A 21037-nucleotide genomic window follows, 5' to 3' on the forward strand; every position below is an offset into this window, starting at 1 on the left:
AGATGTCTCAGAGTGGTATAGAGGGTGTTCATCCTGAAGTGATTGCTGAAGGGAGCCAGTTTCACAAAAGGATTGATTATTAAGAATGAAGTCCTCAGGAACAAAGGCAGTATGCAAAGGTTACCAAAGACATTGCTTTATCAGAAAAAGCAGAGTTAAATTCTGGTTTTGACTTTATGCATCTTCATTGCAAAACAATGCATGCCAAAGAATTTTGAAAATTTCCTTCAGTTTGGAATTGGATTAAGAAAAATAAATGACATAAATTTCCATTATATTAAGAATATTTCTATATTTACTTTAAGGACAAGTGAAAGGTGAGAGTTAAATAGCTAAAGTAATTCAGGAGGAAAAACATCTTTGCTTTATCTAGTGTTTTATTACATCATCTGGCTTTGTATTATATTTTCTTTCTCTTTTCTCTCACTTTAATCTAATTTTGGTTACATATTAATTTTAGTTATTATGATATTATAGAATGAGGACTACAAGAGTATATAAAACTTCTTCCTCTGGAGACTTTCAATCTTAACCTTGAAAGAAAACTTTACTATACTCTTTCCCCTTAAACAGATTAAATATGGATACTATGCAATCTGAAATCAAAGGACTCATATTTAAAATCCTTAAACAAAATTACTGTTTAATTTATAAGCTATGCATTACAACACATCTTGCAGATCTTATCCATTCTTAATTATATCTCCATACCAATATAGGATAGGCAAACATTTGTTTCTGTAGGTAGATAAGTGACAGGGAAGCAAAGATGGAAAAATTAAGTGATTACATTTTTAATTTTTTAAAGTCTATGGTAAGTAGGAATAATGTTTTCAGATCACAAAATAAAATAGTGGCCAGGAAGAATGCTCTGATTTGGTTTGGTTTTGCTTTTTGACATGGCTTGCTATTTCGCACTATGATAGGTCCAGTTATTTCAATGTTATCTTTGTTCACAATTGGCCAATAGAACATTCTACCATATTTTATTCTGACAGCTTTGACTGCTGGGTACAAACACAATGTTAGGTAAAAATTTCCTGCTCCCATTTAAAGGTATATTTACATTTGGTGGGAGATTCTTAACATAAAGAAAATGTCAAAGAGACTCACTAATATTTTATTAATTGTTCATAATTTTTGTAAGAAAAATCTTTAACGAATGTGTAATTTATCTTAAATTATGACAAATTATTTTTGTAATAAAAAACCCATGAAAGAATAAAAAGGCATAAACATATTAATTTAGCATATCTTAATTTAAAATAAATACTTACTTAGTGTACAATCATTACCCCTCCAGATATTGTGTGCTCTCATAGATACTAACACAACTCAACCTCATATATGTTTTTATTCTTTAATCAGTATTAAGTTTTTCATTTTCAGTTATGAGGGTTAAGAGTGTAGAGCTTAAGTCTAGAGTCCAAGAGAAACCTTAAGTAAAGCAAATATCCTCGAAATGCATAAAGAAAGATGGAGGAAAGAAAGTCTAGACTTTCAATATGTTTTTGGGCACTCTGTAAGAAGGAAGGGAGGTGCAAATTTATTATAGGCAAGTTAAAACCATGTGTTTGATGAAATGGGGTTTAGAAATGAAGACTACCCAGGATGGTGTCTGCCTCTATAGCACTCCGTCTCAAACATTTGAGTTATCTGCATACGAGGACACTGGGTGGAAATGGGAAGCAGGAGGAAATGTGTCAGATCATGAGAAAGACACTGATGATTTTTACAGAAAACCATACAGGGAAAAAGGGGACAAAGAGTATTAACTAAAATAAAACCAACACATCCAGAGGGTCTTGTTGAAGCATGGAACTGAAGATCCTGAAGAGGACACAGAGGTGAAATTCCTACTGCACTGGTTAGTCCTAATATCAGACGTGCAGGTATACTGGAGGCATACCCAAAATGTGACCTGCTTTATTTATATGAGCATAAAAATATGGCTTAAAATTTTTCCTCCTCTTCCTATTCCCATGATTCTATTTTTCTCATAATGTTGCAGGATTTTCCACCATAAAATTTTTTCATTACTAATTTTATCTGGGAAATTGATGAAGAAAAGGGATGGCAGTAAGCAGGTGAGTAGCAAAGAAGGTGTTTTTTACTGTAATCTGAACTTAAATATACCCATTTATTTTGGGCTCTGTAGCATTAGTATACACTTGTTAGGAATAGTAAAAAAGGAAGGCCTGTGGAATTTACATGTCTTCCTTCATGTGAGATCCTTAAATGTGTAACTTTTACAGTGGATTTGGCGTAATTGATTTTAGCTTTTGACATCATCTCTAAGACACTATCTGCAGGTGTCTTTCAAGAGACAGCATACACTGGTGACATGGTTTATAGTTTCTCATTGTGATGTTTACTTCAGGCCTTTGTTTCGTTTCGTTTTTTCAATTTTCTGGAGAGTTGCTTCATTTAACCTGAATGGTCGATATGGTCTGTTTGTTACTGACTGGTCTTTGCAATATTCTTCCTATAAATTTGTTATTGTAACTCAGGATCGGCTAACAGCTCCAATAAGTCAATCTCACACTTAAATAAAGGTGGATTTCTCCCTCCTATCACAATCAATGAAGTCAGTGGGAGTGGGACCGTGGAAGTGGCAGGGGGTTCATTTTTCACATAAGAAAGTCATGCAGAAATTCACCTCTTGCCATTTTCTGAACTGTCATGGCTCTTTCTGAATCTTCTGCATCAGGAGGAGAGCGAGAACTAGGAGAATGGATATTAACCATGTCAGGCAGGAAATGATACAAGTCACTGCCGCCACCTAAACCCATTCAGGAGGACTGGCTACTTGGCTCCTCTTAGATGCCAGGGAGTTTGGGAAATGTAGTCTGGCCACACGCCTAGAGAAGTAGTAAATGCAGAATCTGCTGAAGCAATCACCTTAATGTTTTATTTTTCCTGTGGTCTTTGAATATTCCTTAATATGTACAGCATGTACTGTGAAATTGCCCAACGTATGTGCCTTTGGGAAACCATAAATAAATACAATTGTTCAAGTTCGTTTAAACTTTACCTTTCATATATATTTTTTTTTTCACAGATTTTTTATTTATTTATCAGAGAGAGAGAGAAAGCGAGAGAGAGTACACAGGCAGGGGGAGCAGCAGGCAGAGGGAGAAGCAGGCTCCCTGCTGAGCAAGAATCCTGATGTGGGGCTGGATTCCAGGACCCAGAGATCATGATCTGAGCTGAAGGCAGACCTTTAATGACTGAGCCACCTGGGCATCCCTTTTCCCAATTTCCTAGTATGAGCTGCTTTTAACCTAATGTAGCTCTTTTGCATTTAGACCTAGAATGTGGGCTACATTCATCTCTGCAGTCTTTTTTGCACTTCTTACCAAAAAAAAAAAAAAAAAAAAAGAGATTTTTATAAGACTTTTGATTACATGATAAACAAAACCAAAAAACAAAAACAAAAGAAACTTAATCACTAACAATCAATTTTATTTCATTTTTAAAACAATCATATCAAAAGATTATTTTGAATAAGCTATAAATGGACAGAGAAAGATGAAAGTAATCATATCACATGTGTCGAAATAAAAATATAAGTGAAACAAATGCAAAGCCAAGTTTTCATAAGTGAATCCATAAACGTAGCCATGGGATATTAAACTAATGCCTGTCAGTGTTAAGTTTATACTAAATGTGATATTTTCTAAATGTAAGAAATTTAGTTATCTAATTAGGAATGACAGCTAGAGACTGAACTAATTAAGCAGCAACTCCGTAAGCAATTTACCTCATTAAAGGTTTGCGGTTTTATATCTGCAACAAAATTATTCGGTACCTATTTTAAATAATAAAGGATAAAAATCAAGTCTAATTGGCATTTTAATAGAAAGCATATCAATTAAAATTATCTACAAAGAAAGACTCCTCCTAAAACAATTACTGTTTGAAGTTGAGCAGATCTATTTGTTGTCAACCTGAAAGAACAAAATGGAGCTGAGTTTGATAGCAACATAAGGTGTGGGAAATTCAGCATAGGCCCTCAATCTTCATCAGCTAATTACACAGAACATTTGGATTAATTAACTGGTATTGTTATCAATGTTATGACTAATTTATTTCATTAATTTTATAAGCCAATGCTTTTGCCATGTACCATGCTTTCCCCAAACCTATTCTATTGGCTCATTCCATGCAATGAGAAAATGCATTATATTTAGGATTAAATAATCTAGTTTGAAACCATGGTTCTGCTTATTATTTGCATGACTTTAAGAAATTCCTTCTCTGATCCTCAGTTGTGCTCATACATAAGGCAAGGATATTAATAAGTTTTATAGGTTTATGAAAATTCAAAGAGACAATGTATTTGGAAGAATTTGCACAGCATTTGGTCCACAGTAAATTATCTGTAAAGGTAAATGACTGTAGCTTTTTCTTTTCATTGTTATTATTATTCTTATTATTGTTCTGGTCTCAGGTCCCTCAGTTGTTTGAAAGTATAAAGATAGTATGCGAGATTAGTATTCAATTTAGTGTGCGATGAAGCCAGATTGTGAATACAAAATAAAAATGCTAAAATATTATTAGGTGTAAGCTAGAGCTGAAACACTGGCTTCAGATCTCACCTTTCTGAATGATTTCATAATAGAACAAAACTCAGTTTCAGTGTGTGAGCTATTATTTAAGACATGTGTGAAAGATGCATTATAGAATCTTTAATGTCTTTTCATCTTTGCTACCCCCAGGATATTGTCTTACCTCCAGTTTTCTATTTCTCGTGCCCTGAGTTGCCAAGATTGTGGTGAAAGTCCACCCTTTTTTGATGAGTCTTATTAAATTTTAATCGGATCATTAAAATCGAGATGTTCGTTTTCATATAGTTTATTTCCCCTGGCTTGTGCATTTTTCTTTTCTTACTTTTTAAATCTGGCATAATTTAACAACAATTTCAATACTATATAGTCCACTGTGTGTTCACAGTGGCTCCTCCCCAAATGTCATAGACTGTCAACCAACTCCGCAGTTTAAGTTGAAAGACTCCTCTACAGGTTTCCTATAATACTGAAATCCTACCATTAGATTTTCCATTGCTAGATAATGTGACATAATTCTGGGAGACTTCTGTAATATATGCAGCTGAGAGAGTAAGACATTAGTTTCTTACCACCTACTTCTCTGCTTGAATGAATTCAGAGGAAAATTTTTTTAAAAATTTTTTATTTTTTAAATTTCTTTTCAGTGTACCAGAATTCATTGTTTATGCACCACATCCAGTGCTCCATGCAATACGTGCCCTCCATAATACCCACCACCAGGCTCACCCAACTTCCCATCCCCCGCCCCTTCAAAACCCTCAGATTGTTTTTCAGAGTCCATAGTCTCTCATGGTTCATCTCCCTCTCCAATTTCCCTCAACTCCCTTCTCCTCTCCATCTCCCCATGTCCTCCGTGTTATTTCTTCTGTTCCACAAATAAGTGAAACCATATGATGATTGACTCTCTCTGCTTGACTTATTTCACTCAGCATAATCTCAGAGGAAAATTTTAAAATGATATCAGGAATTGAAAAGAGTATAATAGAGAATTGGTTGTACATACTTTTTGATGGTAATATAGAGAAATGATAAAATTGAAACAGTAACTATGAGTGGAGATAGAATAAAAAAATCTAAGTTAAGTCACTTCATACTGCAAAGGAGAAATATTTTTTTTTCAGGACATGGAATTATGTTTTAGTAATCGTTGAAAATGGGCACCATATACTCTTAAAAGTGTCTTCCATTCTGATTATTTCAGAGCTTCTTGATAGAGGAAACATTTATTTGTTAGTTCTTCAAATAGCTATTGAGTATGTAACACATATCAGTTACAGTTTTTCAACCTCCAGCAAAGACTTCAGTCAGGCTCCTGGGAGGTGTAGGGACTTAATCAACTCCTGAAATATGTTTTAGGCAATGAAGGAAGCAATGGGATCTGTGTGGGCTGGGGGAGGGGGTTTTATCAAACATGGTGGTCTCTGCTTTAACTAAATTCAGAGAGGATATTTGGACCTTTGCTTCACTACCTCTAAAAATAGAAATAAGCTTACCTCAGACCATATATCTAAATATGATTATTAGTGATCATGGTTTGAGTAAGTACTTTATGAATCTGTAACATAGAAACTGAAAGTTCAGGAAGTTCTAGAAAGAAATGTGTTCTGCGTTCAATAGAGACCAGTGGTACAAGGTTCTACCACATGGCTCATTCTCCTCTATTATCCTCAGGGGATCAGAGGAAATGTTTGCTCATTTATAGCTGTCACACTCATAACCTGGAATTGGAGACTATATTAGTTTGCTAGGGCTGTCATAACATACCATAGACTCAGTGGCTTAAACAATAGAAACTTATTTTCTCACAAATGTGGAGACTAGAAATCTGAAAACAACATGTCAGCAGGGTTGGTTTTTTTCTGAGACCTTTATCCTTGGCTTGAGGATAGCTGTCTTCTGCCACTATCTTCAAATCATCTTCCTTCTGTGTGTCTCTGTGTCCTAAGCTCTTCTTATAAGGACATGATTATACTGGATTAGGTTCCACTCATATGACCCCATTTTAACTTAACCACCTCTTTAGAGGCCCTATCTCCAAATACAGTCACATTCTGAGGTCCTGGGGTTAGGGCTTCAACATATGAATTTGGAAGGATCCAATTCAGCCTACAATAGAGAGAAATCTTTCCATTTTTCTCTTATATATTTTTTCAAATGTCCAAAAGAAAGATTTCTCTTGTCTTGAACCTTTTACCTTTGTGTGCAGTATAAAATAATAAAACACTAAAAACCAACCTTTAAAAAAATCTATATGTCATGCCCCTCTTCCTCAGTCATTGGGGGTGATTATTAGGTAATGTGGTAAGAGAAGTGACATATTACCTAGAGTTAGAAAGAGAGTTATTCCTTTCTTCATCTGGAGCAACCTAATTCTGTCAACGGAGCCATATAGATTGGCAAAATATGAGAGTGCATGTGAATCAAATAAGAAAATCAATGCAATTTTTTTTTATCCTGAGTATGGCTTTGACTATTAATGTTTCAGAAATATATTATTTGCCTTTTCATCAATTCACACTTGTCTTTGTCCCTGAATAATTTATACATATAAAAGGATAAGAGTGTAGCTATTTTCTTAAAGCTGTGTTGTCCAAATGTGTACCACAGGTACAAAATGTTTCCTTTTTTCTCCTCCTGTTGTTTCAACGCTACTTAATGACTAAAAACTGAATACCAAGGACAATCATGAGCACTTAAGGCCCAATTCATAAAAAAATGATGCAAGCCATTTATGCACAAACGTTGCTACTTTCATATGGAAACAAGGTACATAAAGAATTCTCTTTTGTGATTCATAAACCCTCTTTAAGGTAATTTTGTTGCTCAGTTTTGTACCTCAGGAGAGCAAAACTCCAAAAGAGAGAAGTAGGAAAGGAAAGAAAATCTACAGATATACTTATGGTCCTATTTGCATAAAAAACCACAGCAAGCCTTTTATGCAATATTAATTAAACATATATTAGACAGTGGTGTGTGGATTGAATAGTCATTACCCACTTTAGTCAAGAATATAAAATATCCTTGAATATATCCAAGAATAGGAAATAAAAAACATTTTAAAACACACACAAGTCTCTCTCTCTCTCTCTTTCATTGAGGCAGGCCCAGAACCTTTATAGTTCTGGGTCAATTTGCCTACATATATTCCAAAAGAATAAAGTGATGGTATAAATACTCAGTCTATGTCCAGTCCTTTTATTGTCTATCCTGGAAAGTTAGAAGCAGAAAAAATAAGAATATGTCTAAGCACAAAGGTTAATGAATCTGATGTTGGCTTTCTATGCATGCTAACACTTTAGATGCATTCAAGGAGATTAGACACTGAAGCGATATGACTTACAGAAAGGATTTTCTATGTCAGACATGAATACATTATTACTACCATGACTAGATTCAAAATTATTATTTAGGAGCTTGAAAAACAAGGTCAACAAAATTCCAGGCACCTCAAATTTGAAATAAATGAGAACTTTTATGAGTCCACTCATTGTGGCCAGTGACACAATTTACTGACATTTCAACTTAACTCCACTGCTCTAGAATAACAACATACACACCATGCCCTGTGACAATTATATAAATGAGAGTTATAAGGAAAACTTAAAACCCATAGAGGATATACAATATATTTTAGGCCTCATGTGGCTTCTCCACCCATGTTCCAGCTACCCACATACATACTCCCAGATCCATTTTCCACCGGCTATCATCCTGTTCTATGCCCAAGGAGGCTAATCTTGATAGTTTCTAGTTAGTTTCAGCCAATGGGAAATACTGACCAACAATGATAATTCTTAATGGCTCAACTCTCACTGGGATCTGGGAACCTCCCTTGTCTCCTTAGCCTTAAAGAGAGGGTAGCTTCTTTCTCCTGTCAACCTAGCAGTGCCTCCTTATCTCTTCTCTACTCCTTCAATGTTGGCACATTTGTAGGTGCTCCTTTCTTAAATTTGTTTGTGGGAGTAAATTCTGGAGGGGTTCTGTTTTTTGGGGATTTAACTAATAGACAGCCAGGATGTTACATTTCTAATTGACTCCTATTTCTGTATGGCTGTTATGTGATTGGTGTATAATTGCCCTATTGTTTTAACTTTGTCTGACTTCTGCTATCAGTTTCAGAGGCCCTCATTCTACTGCACTTTGGCCACAATTACACATAGTTTAGGTTAGAGTCCATCCATCTCTGAGTAAGCAATGAATAGAGTTTGATTATGATGTTGTTTAATGTACTGTTCTTGACAATTTAAACATCAATTTATTCAGTTAACAAAACTTTACTGTTGACTACATCTGTAAAACATTTTATAAAACAGTAGATGAATAAGATATTTAGAGATCTAGTATCGATACTATTATTAGTAATAGTAATGATAACATCAACAACCACCATAATAAGAACCAGAACCTTTATCTTATTTAAACGTAGCATATCCAGGGGCGCCTGGGTGGCTCAGTGGGTTAAGCCGCTGCCTTCGGCTCAGGTCATGATCTCAGTGTCCTGGGATCGAGCCCCGCATCCGGCTCTCTGCTCAGCGGAGAGCCTGCTTCCTCCTCTCTCTGCCTGACTCTCTGCCTACTTGTGATCTCTCTCTCTGTCAAATAAATAAATAAAATCTTTAAAAAAAAAAAAAAAAGTAGCATATCCATATGAGTTAAATAGTACTGAATTATTTTCACCCCTTTACAATGAAGCAATTGGAGCTTAAGGAAGTTGTAAGTTTCCCAAAGTCACTAAGCAGGTAACTAGCAAAATTGGTACTTGTTCCCATAAGAGTTTTGATTCCAAAATCAAGCTCTTAGCCACCATGCCATCATGTCTCTACTTAAAAAACAAAAACTTAATTGTCTTTGGAAAATTATTTGAATTTTATGTATATTATTTTCAATGAGAGTTTTTCCTTAATAACTTATGAGAGTTACATATTTTATATGTAATGTAAAAATGTATATTTATAGATATATGCATATATATATATATATATATATATATATATATATAGCTATTAAGCTATTGCTATATGAATGGTAAATATTGGTTCCAGGTTTTTTAGTATAAGTATATAATGAATCTTTTTCATAAGGTTATTTCCTTGTTTTTGTGCTAGAAAAGTTCTTACCCATTCAAAAATTCCTTACACATTTACCCATATTTATGTATTTTGGGTTTTTTTCATTCAACTATTTTGTTCCTGTAGAATTGATTTGCCTGTTTAGTAAAAGTAGATTTTTTTTTTAAATTTCTTTATTTGACAGACAAAGATCACAAGTAGGCATAGAGGCAGGCAGAGAGAGAGGAGGAAGCAGGCTCCCTGCCGAGCAGAGAGCCTAATGCGGGGCTCGATCCCAGGACCCTGGGTTCATGACCTGAACTGAAGGCAGAGGCTTTAACCCACTGAGCCACCCAGGCGCCCCAAAAGTAGATATTTAACTAAATTTTTTCCCAAGTTGTCAAAGTTTCTAAATTTGTCATTAAATAACCATTCAGCTTCTTTCATAAAAGCCTTTTGACCATTTTGCTCTAAAATAAATGTGTTGTCCCCTGAAGATACTGCCAAAACCTGTCAAGAGTTAATGTCTTCTTCTCAAACATCTCAGATGTATAGCTCTTCTTGATCCTTAATACTGCTTTCAGATCATTCTCTTCTCTCTGTGAAGACTTCCAACCTGAATTTTATTTATGTCATTAGTCTGCCTTACCCATAATCCTCTTTTTTTTTCCAAACACCTGTAGAACTCTGAGTTACTCCCTTTAACTGCTTCAAGGTTTAACAGTTGGCTCATTATCAAACTTTCCAATACTAGGCCTCTTGGAATTCTTGTCGATTCTAGAATTCATATTCTAATGTCATAGTTTTTCAGTCCCTAATCTCTACTTGTCCATCAGTTTCGTCCTCAGTCTTACCTCAGCTACCTGTTCCCATGATCCTTTTCTAATTCTTATTGCCAATGATTACAATCCCTGTGTAAAATCTCAATTTTAAGGATCTTACTGTGCCAGTATCTTTATAGCTCATATCTTTAATTATTCTGCTTCTGAAAGCACTTTGAGTCTAACAAGACCTACAATCCATGGATCCCATTGTCAGACACCTCCCCCATGTCTCAACTACATTCTAATCCAGTTCAAATTGCAAGGTCAATCTATAAAATTACTTCCTTGTCCTCATCCCCAACTCTTGCCTTTTTTTTTTCTTTTTTCTTTTCACTCAGCTAAACCACAGTCTTGTACTTGTTGCATTCACACATCCCCTACTTGAACATGGCTGGAGATAAAAGCACACAAATATGCTGATGGTTCTTATTTTGAACTCACGATAACCAAACTTAAAGTAGCCATCATGCTGTTTGGAAATCAATTGGTATTTCTCAGTCAATGTGCCTAGCCAATAATTTCTACCTGTTCTTCCTTCTTTCAATAACTTCTCCCCCATTCTCATGCTCAGCTCTTTACCTTGCTTCTCAATTCACTTAGAAAATGGAATTAATTAGAAGTTAATTTTTATTTGCTTCCATTACTGTTCCTCCACTCACTTGAATCTGTACCTTCTTTTCTACTATCAAGGATGAATTATGCATGAGCCTAGCAAAACCCAAACCTGCCATCAAATCTTATCCCTTCTTGCTTCCCCAGAACCTTGCTCTGGAAATTCTCCTTTCTGTTTCTTGCATAATCATTTTCCCCTTTTTATTGAAAATTCTCACATAAATCTACAAAGTTGTTGTGACTTATCTCATAAAAAAAACCTGAAAACTAAAAGACATCATCTCATGACTAATTTCTTTCTCCAGTTACTGCATATTCTTGCCTTCCCTTTACAACAAATCTTCTTTTACAAAAGGCTATATTTGGGGCACCTGGGTGGCTCAGTGGGTTAAGCCTCTACCTTTGGCTCAGGTCATGGTCTCAGGGTCCTGGGGTCAAAACCCTAAGTTGGGCTCTCTGCTTGGTGGGGAGCCTGCTTCTCCCTCTCTCTCTGCCTGCCTCTCTGCCTACTTGTGATCGCTCTCTGTCAAATAAATAAATAAATTTTTTTTTTTAAAGTCCATATTCAACCTCTTCGATTTCTCTATGCCTATTCTCTTTTGAGCCTACTCCACTCATACTTTTGCTCCAGAACAATATTTCAGTAGCTTTTATCAATAACATCAATGATTCATGCATTGCTAAATCCAGTGGAAGTTTTTTTGTCCTTTTCTTCCTAGAATATCAATAGCATTTAATTTAGTAGACCCCACAGGGCACCACACCTTCCTGGATGTTCTTTTGTGCCTCCATGAGCTCCCTTGCCATTTTTTCCTCATCTTTTAGTCCTCTAAATTTTAAGATACCCTCAGATCTTCGTCTAGTGACTCAGGTTTTTCTTTCTGTACATTCAACTTAAAATGCCATCTCTACATTGAGGTGTTACAAATTAAATTTCTAGTCTGGGTATTTCCCTTGTATTCTAAGTCTCAACAGTTGTGTTTCTAACTGCCTTCAAGACATCTCTACGAACATGTCCAGTAGTGAATCAACTTAAGGTATGCGAAATTTACCTTCTAATCATTCCTCAGTATAATCCTTCCAAATGCAACCTCTGTTGTTCTTGTATGCCAAACCCTGATCAAAGTATTTTGAAAACATCATAACAACTCTGTGAGAGAAGTATGATTATGTCCCCATTTCACAGATGAAGAAACTGAGGCGTTAAGAAAAAAAAATTACTTGCCCAAGGCCATACTGGTGATTGAGCTAGAAATACAAATGTTGACAGTTCACCTTCTGGGATAATGAACCTCTGTGTTTCTGGCTTCTAAACCCAGGAATACTCTTTTACTCACCCTAACCCTTAACATGAAATCTTGCAACAAATATTGCTAGCTCTGCTTTGAAATTTCCACATATACCCAGAATCTGACTATTTTGTCAACACTTGCCCTCTTACCAGCAACAAGATAACATAATTACAATGGTCTGATGCAGCTCTGCTTAATCTGTATCTACCTAAACCACTCATTCTCAACTCTGACCTCATGTGGTACATGCTCCCCTTGCTCACTCTGTTCCAGCTATATTGGTCTTCTTATCTTCTTCAAACACTCTGGACATGTTGACATACCAGGATACTTTTTTTTTTTTCACCATTCTCAAATACTCCCGTGGCTCGTTCGTGCAATAATTTTAGGTATTTCTCAAAATTCACCTTTTCAAAAGTTTTCTCTGGCTATTTATTCAACATCTCCACTCCCCCAGTACTCTTCATCTTTCATTCCTGCTTTATTTTTCTCCATAGCTTAACAAATGATAGTCTTAGTCATTTAGTACTTAATAGTCTTGTTTGTAAGATGTCTTTTCTACTAAAACGTAAACTACAAGACAGCATTTTCAACTTGGTTCAGTAGGGTATTCTCAGTTCTTAGAAGGGTGTCTAGGGATGCCTGGGTGGCTCAGTTGGTTAAGTGGCTGCCTTCGTCTCAGGTCATGATCCCAGCATCCTGGGATCAAGTCCCACATCGGGCTCCCTTCTCCGCAAGGAGCCTGCTTCTCCCTCTGCCACTCTGTCTGTGCTCTCTCTCTCTCCCTGACAAATAAATAAATAAAATCTTAAAAAAAAAAAAAAAAGAAGGGTGTCTAGCCCACAGTAGGTTGTAAATCAATATTTCTTGAAAATATGACACCTAGACTTTCCCATTGGTATTTATTTTCTTCTAGAATATTTTAAATTCTTTCATGTAATAAGGTATGTTTCAAGAAAAACTTGCATCTTGGGTTTGTGTCACAGAATTTTAATTGTAAATTTATAATGTATTTCAATATATTGTAAGTTCTCTTTGTGATATTCAACATAACTAAAGCTTTTTCTTCTGAGACTCCAGATGTTACTGCTTTTATTGCAACCATAAATGCTCCATTATCTCTTCTCTTTTGGCTCACAATATCTTTTAAATTCTATTTAAAAATGCCCCCCTATTGTCTCAAGAATCCTCTACCCATTTTCATACTACCTACTTATACCTCAAACCACTTAAACTTGGTATTTATTCCTACCATTCTACCCAAACTGCCCTTTTTGATAATCAATGATTACCAGACTGCACTATGTAACAGACTGTTTAAATTTCTAATCTAACTTGATAACTCAACAATATTACTCAGAATTGGTCCCTGTCTTCTTTCTGAAACATTCTCAACCCTTGGCTTCTGTCAGGCCATCCATGTGTTTCTGGTTTTCCTCCTGTCTCATTGGTTCTCCATTCTTGGGCTCTTGTCCTGGCTTATCTTCCTGTCTTCCATACAGTGGTGTTCAGGATTGGACAATTGGTATTCCTTCTTTTTAATTGTATTATGCCTGTGGGAAAGAAAGACTACTCCTGTGAATCCAAATATTATCTATTCTTGTTAATTCAGAAATTTGTATTTCAGACCAGATTGCCAAAATATATCTAATTGCTTACTCAACTCTTCAATCACCTTTTCCAAATATCCTAAGAATAGCATATCCAAATGGAACAGCTTTTTTAAACTCTCCTCAAAAATTTTCTTCCAGCATTCCTCATTTCATTCCACAAAGCCACTTCCAAATAGTCAAGGCACAATAATGGGAGTCATTCTCATGATTCCTTCTCTTTCACCAGGCAACTACCAATTCCTATAGATTCTATCACCAAAATATTTTCTAAATGTCCACTTTCCTCAGTTTCCACTGTCAGTCTGGAATCAAAATCCTTATCATTTTTCTCTTTAACAATTGGAAGAACATCATAATTGATCTCTGCCTCCAGCTGTGTACTTTTCAATGAATTCTTCATACAGCGTTTAGAGTAATCATTTTAAGAATTAAAAATCTATCCATGCCAATTCTGTTTCAAATTCTTCAATGAGACCCCTTGCTTTACATTTGCTTTTCACGCTCTCTCGAATACCTATACTGCTGCTTTAAGATCTCTCTCCACTTAGTCTAATATACATTTCTAACTAACATTTTAATTTTGTGATTTTACATACAGGTTTCACATATTTCTTTTTAGAACCATATCTAATATTTTGTGTTTTGTTACTTTCAAAGTATAAGATTTTTCTCAATACATTTATAAACTGATTATTACTGTTACATAAGAAACCCTATCAAATTTAATGCATCTAATATTCAATCAGTTTTCCAAATTTTAAGGATACTTTTATTGATTTTCTAGATTTCACTCTCTATATAATCATTATTATTTAGGGCACAATTTAAAAATTAATTTGTGTGAAACTTTGAATGCTTTGGTCTTTGAATACTTGCTTTTCAATGCAATATTCAGGCCAATATGATTTTTACAAAGCAAAAATGAGCAAAATAGCACATAAATAATTAATATCAATTTAACAAATTCTTAATCACAATTTAAAACTTTAGATAGTAGAAGGGGAGTACACACAGACCAAACAAATAAGTTTTGGTCCTCTAAATCTTATAAGTTAACAGTAATATATTACTTTATATTTTGTCCACTGCTTGAGGTAAATAGACTCATAAGTAATCAGGAATATTGAAAGGGGTATATGGCCATCTGGCAAAGTCCTGAGTACCCTGCATTCCTTCATTTTTAATCCTCCTACTTGTTTACATCTTTTAGATCAGATTATGGCATTGATTTTACCCTCATGACAGTATTAAATAATAATAATGTTAAGTATTATTGTGGTCCAACTCTTTATCTCACTATGGTAAGCTGAAGTTGATCAAAATAAAAATGACCTTGATTGTTAGTTTCAAAAGATATTTCAAACATATACACAATGTGTAGGGATTTTGCATTGTATTATTCTGCATTTTAAAATCAGAGATGTTAATAAATTTATCAAATGCCTTTCAGGCAGCTTGAGGTGATTTTTACTTTTCTACTTACTCTCTTACTACTAGTAAAAGTAGTAATGTGTTTCCCACCATCACACTACCTTTAAATTCCAGGGGAAACACTGCATGCTTATCCTTTGTTTGCTGATCACATACTTCAGGTTTTGCATCTGTTTATAAATAAAATAGGTCTTTAATTTTCTTTTTTGGTATTTCTTTTATTAGGTTTTAGCCCATGGATTTTAGTAACTTTATAAACTGGATCATTATTTCTTTCCATATCTATTTAAGTTCTGAAATATAATATTTATTTATAACAAATTTAAAAAATTTGTAACAAATTTATAACTCATTTAACAAATAACGTCTGAGAACTTATTACGTTTCCAACATAGTAGACAGTGATGAATATAGTATCCATATATGAGTTAGCAGAAATAAGTATTTCCTTGAAAATTTTAAAAAATGCACCAAAAACCTATCTGGATGAGGAAATTATTTTAAATGATTCTTTTTTCTTAGCACTGTATATATTTTTCAATGTATATCATAGTTTCAGAGACTACTAAATCTCTCTACAATTTCTTTTTTCTTTAAGATTTTATTTATTTATTTAGAGAGAGAGAGCAAGTAAGAGAGAGCATGAGAGGGGAGAAGGTCAGAGGGAGAAAGAGACCCAGCAGGACTCAATCCCAGGACTTCTGGATCATGACCTGAGCCAAAGGCAGTGGCTTAACCAACAGAGCCACCCACGCGGTGCCCCTCTACAATTACTGATTCAATTGTACAGATCTCAAGATTTCTTAAATATTTGCAAGGTAATTCAAATTTGTTCTAAATAGTGTTTAATAAGTTAATAATTTTTAAATGTATTGTTATATTCTTTTGTGTTTTCTAATATTTTAAATTCGTGTGTTCTCTCGACATTAATCTATTTAATTTAAAATTATTAATTCTTAAATTTGCTAACCTTTTGTCAATTTAAACTTTTTTAATCTTTAAAATCATTTTTGAACAAACTCGTGAAAGCACATATCAGGTCCACTGCTTTTCTGTGTTGTAATCATTACTTGCTGTTTTCATCCATACCACATTCTTCCTTTTTTTTTTTTTTAAGATTTTATTTATTCATTTGACAGAGAGAGTGAGAGAGGGAACACAAGTATGGGGAGTGGGAGAGGGAGAAGCAGGCTTCCCGCTGAGCAGGGAGCCCTAAGCGGGGCTCGATCTTAGGACCCTGGGAGCATGACCTGAGCCAAAGGCAGCACTTAACCAACTGAGCCACCCAGGTGTCCCCCCACCCTTTTTTAAAAAAAGATTTTATTTACATATCCTTCCTTTTATTTTATTTAATTTTGATTTCTTTTTACAGAGAGAGAGATTGTAATAAAAACCATGAAGGTTGATTGAGTCTATGGGTTATTTTTACAAGATTAACATCTAACAACTAAAATGACTAAATTAAACATTTTTTAAATGTGTGAATAGTTAGGGGCACCTGGATGGCTCAGTCAGTTAAGCATCTGCCTTCTGCTCAGGTCATGATCATGGAGTCTGGGGACTGAGCCTCACATCAGGCTCCCTGCTTAGCGGGGAGTCTACTTCTCTTTCTGTCCCTCACCTTGCTCATACTCTCTCTAAATAAATAAATAAATAAATAAATAAATAAATAAATGAATAAATAATAAAGTCTTTAAACATTTTAAAAAATAAACGTGATTAGTTAGAAAAGTTTACAAAAATTATCTCTTCCTATTAACCACATTAAAATATGATTCTATGGTTATTTTGTCACTAAGCAAAGATTACCTGACATAAAGCTTATGACATAACGTAAAGCATTTAGGTTTTAAATTTTTCAATATACAAATTTCTCAATATACAGGGTTCAAACTGTACATTCAATTAATATACTATAGAGTGTGTTTTCCAGCTCTTATATTTTCCATCCACACATTGAAGCCATGACAAATTAGAAAGACGTCAATTACTCAACTTTGTGCTACTGAGTATACCTGAATTTTCAACAACTGACTTTGAACATTGAAAGTTGAATTTTGTGCTAATCGTTGGTATTGTGATGAATATCCCACAGATCAATTTTCTTAACTACGAAAACTCTGAAACTGGAAAATGGTAATGAATATAGCACACATCTAATTGCTCCTCCACCAACTGTAGGAATCTTTTATTTAAAGCAATTAAGAAATTGTGCTTTGACAGGTTTCAAATTTCATCCATCTGCTTACATATGATTTTCTAGATAGACATATGAATATTAATAGCAACTCTGTAAACAGGTGCTTCAGCTCTTCTCTTTGTGAAACAATTTTGTCACATGTGCATAGCCCTGGTCAGTAATGACCTAATTTTGTCTCTGTTTACTACCTAGTAGCTCAAATGGCAATGACATCATTTATCCTATGGGTGGCATCTGCTCCCCATGTCATTAATATGCACATTGATGTGTATGTATGTGTGTATATAAGAATATATATATATTCTTAGCAACCATTTTTGTAACAAACAGCAACTGGAGTCCAGGGTGGGGAAGTCAGAATCTGAGAAATGGTAATTATCTTTCTATTTGTGGCACAAATAGGAATATAATAAAACATATTTATATTTTTATACATGTTACACATTGGTTTAATTATCACTATTTAATGAATTGTTTATTATAAACAGGCTTAGTGATATTCTTCTTGAAATATTAAAGCACTCACAGATGAGATCAGGTTTCAGAAATTTCATGTATTCTATTCTCGAAAAGAATGGTTTAAATGGATAAATTTGACATCCCTGACCTACATTTTTTTCCTACTTTTATTTTTACATTTAACACAAAATATTTTTAGATGTTCATCTCAATCTTAATATCACTGTGAACTTAATCTATTTCATTAACTATACCATTTGGAACTATGTTCTAGCTATTTGCATGTGGTTTCCTAGATCATTATGTATCATTTTGATTGGGCATAAAAGAGAATATAAGAAAAAAAGCTGTTTTGTAACGATCCTATAATACACTGACAGAATTGTTGAACTACAAGTAATATAGAATATTTAATTATATGGGGGCTGAAATGTGAATGAAAGTCATAATTCTTTCACACTGCCAGAAGACCAGAGGAGTAGTATTTGAATGATTCTACTACAACATTAGGACCAGAGTTCTTTAATGTGTAAGTACTAATTTGCTCCAGCCAGTGCCCTGACATCATTTGACATTTAAGGAACTGACTGACACCACTAAGCTATAAGAAATGAAACACAAACATTATGAACAATAAATTCAATATCTTCAGAAGTAGGAAGAAATAAAGGAGATGCTTAATTAACATAAAAGGCTTAATCTTCCACTCTGTAGGATAGTGCCAGAATATCTGGCATATTTAGAATTGTGATTACAAAGAACATAAAATTCAGATCCCTACCTCTAGGAGGCTTGCAATCTATTCATTCAAAAAACCTAAGGAATTTATAGTAGGAGAATACAGATTTTTCATGAATAAATTCTTAGAGAAATTACATACTTAATTGTTCTTAGCTTTGTATCCATACATTGTATATATAGAGCATATATATATATATATGTAGAAATTTAATAGAAATAAAGCTGAACTTCAAGATACCTTCATAAGTCACACAATTTTATGATGTAGCATAAGTTTCATATGGTACTTTAAAAGAGTAGATAAAATATAACAAATTAAAGTAAAATTGGTTTTCAGTGTAAATAGCATTTGTCAAAATATTAAGTGCCAAGTAGAAAAAAAAAATATTTGCAGTCTTTAAAAATCAAACTAGCAAATCATTTGAAAAACCTATGATTTCGACGATGACTTTCTAAAACTTGGAATATATATGACAATATCCATTGGAATCTATAAATTCTGAGGAAAGAGGAAGAAGGAAGTACAGATGTAGGATGATTGACAACTTTGGATCAATGTGATGATTGTATCAATTTCAGATTCTCTGCTAACAATAGGTGTCTGATTGGACACCACTGACTTTATTGGGAAGTGGATGGAATATAATATACCTTGCAGTGCATTAGTTGTTTGCGTTGATTGGATGAAAGACAAATTTCACATGGAGGAAAGTCTGAATCCCATCACTGTGGCAATTACATCGAACACCAGTGAAAAAATGCCCTGTTGCTCCTGCAGTCTGCAGCAAATTAATAGAATTTTTTCAAGCCACTGGCTTCCAGAATGCCACATGACTTCTTTTTCAATAAACTGAAACTTGTTTAGATAGGTATACTTAATAGTAAGTTAAATAATTGAGTCTATAAAGCACTGGCTGTTTCTAAGTAGACATCTCTTCCCCACCCCCACCACTCTTAAGTGTTAGTAGTGTGTATCCACTGATGGGCTTGCTGGCACTGAATACATGAATGGTCTATTATTTTATTACTTGTTTTTCCTTGTATGTTAAGGGATGACATAAATGAAAAATATGGCAGTAAAACAAATCATTAGTACTTCTTGCTGGGAGTAAAATGAAAATTTTGGAGCTGATGAGAGTTGTAACCCATATCCTCTTTGTGGACAATTTATAACATCTCTACCCTAGTGTTCCCCATAAGTGCTCTAAGAATAAATATACCGTTTATTGGATTAATTTACCATAGTATGCAGAAAAACACCTTGTAAACAAAGCAAAACAAGGATTTTTTTAAGCTTTTGTTTTGTTTATCAGGTTGGTGCCATCAATGTTTACTGACTAGATGTTTGAGGACTATTGGGACGCTGGAAAAAAGAGAGAGAGGAGGAAGAATAATCTGACTGAAGTGGCTTTCTAAGTAACGTATTTTTAACCATTTCCCAAACCTCCTTGCTCTGTTAGGCTTCACAAAATGACAAGGCTATTTAGAGCCGTAAACCTCAATGCTCCGTGCAGTTATGGCATGCGACCAAAGACGGCGGGAGAGAAAATGAAGCCCTAATTGACCACAGCTGTTGAAGCCTAACATTTCCCAACAGCGTCCTAAGATTCTCAGATGGATGCTTCCTTCTCCCTAAACACAGATCAATGTGAACCTCCTGTGATTTACCCACCGGGTAAACTGAGGGAGCCCCAAGGTGATCTCAGGGTCTCCACGCGGCCCGCGACGTGAACGGTTCTGACCCCAAAAGCCCAATGACTGGTATGTGCTTGACTGCTATTCACGTGTTACAGTCAGTGCTCAGGATATAAGTAAAATGACAGCAATTTTCTTTGCGCCTGTCTCATTTTTAACTTGGTATAAAGCTTTGCCTCCAAATCTCAGAGAAGGGTTCTGTCCTTTGGAGGTTGCTATTAAAATATAGATTGGGACCATTACATTTTATTGGCTTAGCCTTTCCTTGCACTGCCTATAAAAACAGACACTGCTTTAAAAAAACCTCCCACGAATGTCCACTTTCTTGAGGGTAGAGCTGACCTCAAGCAGTTTACTACTTGTCTGCTAGTTAAGACTAATTAGCTTTGACTTTGCTGTTAGGGCTGCCTAATCCGGGGTTTCATCTTAAATAAATTGGAGAAATAACTGGGTTCATCCCTGCACTGGACAGTGATTGTTTATGCCTACATACTGAGATTCTTCTATTTGTCTTTACTTCACAGATCTTAAAAGAACATTTTGTAAATTAG

This window comes from Enhydra lutris, unplaced genomic scaffold, assembly GCF_002288905.1.
Source record: "Enhydra lutris kenyoni isolate GAN:26980312 unplaced genomic scaffold, ASM228890v2 scaffoldscaffold5, whole genome shotgun sequence".
NCBI lineage: Eukaryota > Metazoa > Chordata > Mammalia > Carnivora > Mustelidae > Enhydra > Enhydra lutris.